Source organism: Melozone crissalis, unplaced genomic scaffold, assembly GCF_028551555.1.
Source record: "Melozone crissalis strain CALT ecotype California unplaced genomic scaffold, PUWL_Pcris_2 ptg000042l_1, whole genome shotgun sequence".
Lineage (NCBI taxonomy): Eukaryota > Metazoa > Chordata > Aves > Passeriformes > Passerellidae > Melozone > Melozone crissalis.
This window is the reverse complement of record NW_026535820.1, coordinates 54,873,734-54,879,645: the sequence shown is the minus strand read 5'-3', so window position 1 is coordinate 54,879,645 and position 5,912 is coordinate 54,873,734.

Here is a 5,912-nt window from a genome sequence, read left to right as displayed (position 1 = left end):
CTGAACATTAAGATAATTTCTTCTTAAAATACATCCTCCTTTCTGATTTTCTGTAGTCTAACTGTGCCTTGTCTTGACTGGTCATAATAGAGAGTCTACTTTAAATCTCAATTTTCAAATCTCTTCTGTCTTCATACAGTAACACCTTAGCAAAGCAAAACTGAAGGCTACGTTCAAGACAAGTATTGCACTTTGACTGTGTAGCTTCTGTTGTTTTGGTAATCTCAAAAAATAAATTCATAGTAGATCTTATTTCCTGATTTTCTAATTGGCTGCCTCCCTTACACTTGGCAAAAGGAATATATCCCTTGTGGATAGATCAGTGATGTTTTTCTCTGACACCCCTAAAAGCTTCAGTATGATCTCAGTACAAGCAGTAGTAAAATCCAGTCTCTCAATTTTTTGTCAGCTGTTGTCTAAGATGCAGAGTCAAGTTAAATACAATGGACAGGACTTCTCAGGGGGAGCCTTTCCTGCCTCTTCATGTCTTTACTCACTTTTCTGACCAGCCAAGGTGCCAGTTAGCGCCAGCTGCCACTTGATGTTATGGTAACCTACCCAGCCAGAACCAAATGGAGACAAGACTGCCATGAGATGACACTGATTGCTTTAGTGAGCCAAGCAACTCCTGGAAAGGTGATGTTAACCAGGCATGCATGTGTCTCCTGGCCCTTCTCTGTGGGTTCCCTCTTAACACAGCTTATCTTTTTGACTTCAAGTTAAGAAACCTGGCATTTTCCCCACAGCCAAGCTGTAAAAGCATCGGCTGTTTAAAAAGTTTTCTTAAGGCAACAACAATGGCAAATGTCTTGTCTCCCCTTCCCCAAGCGATGCCCACACCATGAAAATTAACGCCTTGGAAGTGCAGAGCTTTTGTGCCCAAAGGAAATAGTGGAATCTTTACCAGGTTGACAAGCCCTGACAAGCTCTATCTGACATTTTATATTGCTATTTCTCTGTCCCTGTGCCAGGGTAAGCAGATACCCAGTGGATATTCCTGGGAAAGGAGCCTGTCAAGCTGCACAGGAGCTGCTTCAGAGTTTGAGTTTGAGTGGCCAGAGCAAATTGACGCCATTTCCTACCCAGGTTGTGGTCTGGCAAGGTGAACTGACTCATTGCAAGAGAAGGAGGGCTAATTCTCTTGGAAGGGGAAACAGGCATACAGATTTCCCCCCCAGGATGAATGAGAGCTCTGTGGTGAGAATGAGAGCTCAGATGTTTAGGATGAGCTAATTTCCAGCCTGGTTTTATAATCTCTTAGCAGACTTTGACACGCATCTGCCTGTGCAGTGAATTGTTGCATTTCACTGGTGAGTAGGCATTTCTGAGACACTGGTTCTTGCCAGCTGAGATGACTTTGGTCACTCTGACATGTCTTGCCCTTTCTTCTGGGGAGTACGTATCACTTTAATTCTGATTTATTTATTTTTAACATAAAGGAGACAAAACATTTCAACTTTATAATAGAAAGGGTTTCCACAGCAGAAATTGCAGGCAGTTTGGCTGTATATATTTGTTGGTGGAGATTTTTTGGGGTTGGACTTGCTGAATTTTGGTTGTTTGGGAGTGTTTTTTGGTACAATCCAAGCAGTGACATCTAGCTCTAGAAATCAGGTTACGGAAAGCAAAAAGACACATGGAAATGTTCATTGGCTTAAATTCTGCAATAGCTTAATTCTGGAATGGTCCATTAGCCTTTCTGGAGCTCTCCCACTAGGGCAGAATTGTTGATCATGCAAGACTTGTTCCTTTCTCTGCAGGGGGTGGAAAAATTAAAAAGCACAGTGAAAGCTGGGAGATGGAGTGGACTATTTTTGTGGTGCCATGTATCTCTATGTGTTTTATGGCTCTATTTATAAGCAATCACCTATGTCAAGAGCCATTTTGTCTTTTGCCTGTGACTTGAACCCAAAACTTCCAAGGAGAAGAGCAAATTCCAGGCTGATATTCTGTTGCGTGTGCAGCAGGCTCAGATCAGACTGTGCTGTCTGTGAATAGGCTGCCGAAAAATCTGTAGGGTAGAAAAGAGAGAGGTTATTAAAAGCCTTGGCAGGGGTCTATGAGTTCACAGCTCAGAAAGGAAGCTGTTGAGAGAAGAGACAGGACCCTCAAGCATGGGGCTTTTCTCCTGAAATAATATGTAAGGCAGGAATGAAAGAGAAGAGTGTTCTTGTGGAAGAGCTCTAGAGAGGAGCTGAACGTGCTGACTGAAAGAGATCAAGAGAGGCTGAAGGGGCAGTCAGGTGAAACCAGATTAGAAAGAATCCTGAGGGAAAATCTGATGCCTTGTAATGTCTCACCAGCTCAGTCTTTGCTGGGCAGCTGATTGTGGTTGTTCATGATCACGCAGACCCCTCAGCTGCTGCTGGATCTCACAGTGGTGGATGCTGCGCTTGTGCTGCTGCCCCTTTGACTTTGTGTTTGGAAAGAGTTTAGACTTGTCCAGTGGACTGACCTTCCTGCTGTGTTAGAGCCTGAGGGATGGAGAGAAGCTGAGGCAGGTGCTGGGCAGACACAAGCTGTGCCCTCTCCAGGGTCTGCTTACCTGCAGGCAAACTTTTGTTAGATTTGATTAAGAGCTCTTCTTTTCTCATATGATGAGCAGCAAATTTCTAAGTCCTCTGTTAAATCAGTGTGTTCAAAATACTCCCAGACCAACAGAAGTCTCAGAAAAAAATGTCATCTTCCATAAAATATGGCTGAAGTTAATGCAGGTGCTGTCTTGAGTCCATGATAGTGAACACATACTCAATCAAACAGATTGAAAGCAATTGCTCAGTTTAGGAGGAAAATGTTGATGGAAAGCAGCTGAGGTGAACTTCCAGAAACATGCCCTGTTTCCAAAATGTAAACATTTTAGTCTCCTGATTTTGAAGAATGCATTATCCAGATTGTTAGCATTGCAGGAGTGGTCCTCAGATATACTTGCACATGCTATCAAGTTTGAAATTACTTTTCCTCCATACAAATGCATCTACATGTAGAGTCTAGCTATAATCTGCTTCTTTAAAATCTCTGTTGCCTTATAGTAAGCTGAAAATTAGATAAGTGAGTCTGGCTTTACGGTTTGAGCAAAGGCTCTTCCTGACTTCCCTATGATACAATGAGCTATTAAGTACCTGGATCCATTTTGCTGAACTAGTAAGTTCTGAAATATCTTCATTTTATTGTGCTGCCTTAGAAACATTTTGCTCCTGTGTGGAACTCAAAGATGCTTTAATTTTCTGGGATATCTTTAAGAGATACAGGCAGAGCAGATGGTAATATATTTGTATACTTGACAGTGTCATCAGCATTCTAAGAGTGGTTGAATATCTAATACTATATTCTGATACTATACATATTCTATTTATAGTATATATTCTATACTATATGCTATTCTAATAGTAATATTATACTATATAATGTGACTGTATATAATATTATACTATCTGTTCTAATACTATACTCTGGGAAATTACTCTCCAAGTAAATGTTAAATATGCTATGTTCTGCATGAATAAACCAAAATACATAATTAAGTTTTGAGATGTCCAAAGGCCAACCAATGATAGCTATCATTTACTTTCCATTCTAGATTTCTTTTCTGAAAGCCTTTATTATACAAATTCCTTTGCAATTACTTACAAGACTTGCTGATGAGGAAGGGAAGCTAGTTTGAGTCCTCCTGACCATTTCTTACTTCTTTTTCTTATCTTTATTATACTGTGTGGCCAAGTGACAATCTTGACTCATGGTGGAAAGAAAAGGGTGTTTGGTTTTGTCCCTTCAGGTTTAGTTTCTAGTTTGATCAGCTATGGTGCCACTTGAATGTGGTTGTGTATAATTAAACCTCTGTGTGTGTTTTTGTTTTGCTTGGGTTTTGTATTTAATGTAAGACCAGTGGCTATCTTGGCTATGGCTTGGCTGTGCTGGTTGAGCCGCTTTGTAGCAGAACCCTGAGAGCTACTCACTCTGAGAAGAGGAGAAGAGAAACCATTAAATTCGCAGGGTACCAAACTGCATGTGTTGTTAGCATTCTGCAACATCTTTCTCTGGAATAAAGCAGCATCCAGAGGCCTTTCCCAGGATTAGCTGGCAATGTGAGAGTGAAGAGTGGTCTCACCTGCCCAGTGCAGAGCACTGATCATGGAAGCAGGTCAGAAATGGGATCATGAAGTCTGACTGTGATTATTGCCTTGGTTAATGAGGCAATCTCTCAAGCAGGATCTACTACTTCAGGACTTAGCTATAGCTTGAAGTCAAGGCTGCACAGAAAGCCTAGAGGTGCAGAAATCTCCCTTGAATGTGTAGCAACACTGAAAAGATTTGATTCTTTTTTGTTAGGTTGGTCCTGAGAAAAGAAGTAATGCTACAGCTGAGTTAAGCTGTGAGGATCCTTGTAAGCAGCCGCGAGAGGCTGGAACATGCCACACTCCATACCAACATTTTTAATGGAAGTTATTATAGGTTTATTTAAAAGTTCTAACATTATTTCCTGGAATAGATTGGAGTGGAACATTTTTTCAGGTGAAAAGAAGATAACTGTCACTGAAAAAGGTGAAAAATCTTATCTGGGTAGTAACCGAATAGGAATGGTCCGAGATGTGGATCTCAGCATAAGAGTTGCTGTTGAGATGTCAGACTGTAGTAGAGGCAAATGCAAGAAACCTCCTTGCTCGTTAGCTTTTTATGCTCTCCTCTGTCACTGGTTTGTAGGTACAGTGTTTTACTTATTTATGCCCAAGGTGATATATGTGAATGAGAGCTGGCAGCAGCTGCTGAATAATGGATGAAACACCCAAATTCTGCTGGTGGCAATTTCCGCAGAACGGGGAGTCGGACTGAGGGCTTGCTGAGCGCTCTGCTATTGCATCCCTGGCAATGGCAAGAAACTTCCAGCAAGTCCTGGGGTGTCTCAGTGAAGAATGTCTTTCTGCAGAGTGTACCTTGACATCTTACATCACAGTCTGTTTCATTTTCTAGCTGATTGCTCCCATTTCTAATGAAGAGTCTGACCAGCACTGGCGTGCAAGAATAGCAATTTCCCCTTTCCACTACCTTTTGCAGAGCTTTCAAAGTGCATTCTTAAAGCCTTTATGCACAATTTCAAATGAATAAGCTTTGCTGAGAAAGATAGCAGAAAAGTTTTAATTAGAGTAACCTAATGGGCTGGCTGAGCTCTGAATACAGCAGTGGCAGGAGATCACTGAAAAGCTTCTGCCCTTATCTGGCCTTAATCATATATCTTGGTTTCCAGGGCACTTGAAGGCTTTATTTTGAATGCTTCACAGATTACACTGACTAATATGAGAACAGGGTCATTAGTGTAATAAATCTCAGGTAAGTGTAGAGGTACCCTTAGGAAACCTTTCTATATTTGGCTGCTGATAGCAGTTGTCAGACAAGTCTATAAAAAATAAGTGTTGACATATGGTGTAGGGTACTGATACACACATGTCAAATGCTAATGCTGCCATTTTTCCAGCAAAATGAGGCCTGGCAGTCTAAGCTTTGGCAACATGGCTCTGCAACATGCCTTGCTTGCCCTGGAGCAAGCCAAGCTCCTCCTTGCTGGGCAGTGGTGTTTGTCCATACAAGACAAACACTAAAGGTCTGATTACAGTTCAGTGACTTGCTCACAAAATGTTGGATTTTTCTCTCCACTAACTGAGGAACTTGAGTCCATAGCCTAGCTGGCAAAATAGGTATTTTTAACCTCATTTGTAGGAGGTACAGGAGTTGGTTGGGCTACAGCAGCCTAGTTAAAAACATCTGACCATCCCAGAAGCTGTGGTCCAGGATTCACTCTGCTTCCTGTTTTAGCCCAGCAGGGCTTGACTTCAGTGGGACTTGATTTACCTCACCCTTTTGATGACCCTGGGTTTGCAGGGTGTGTGGGAAGGGTGCTGGCTGGCTCTATCTGTGTTTTG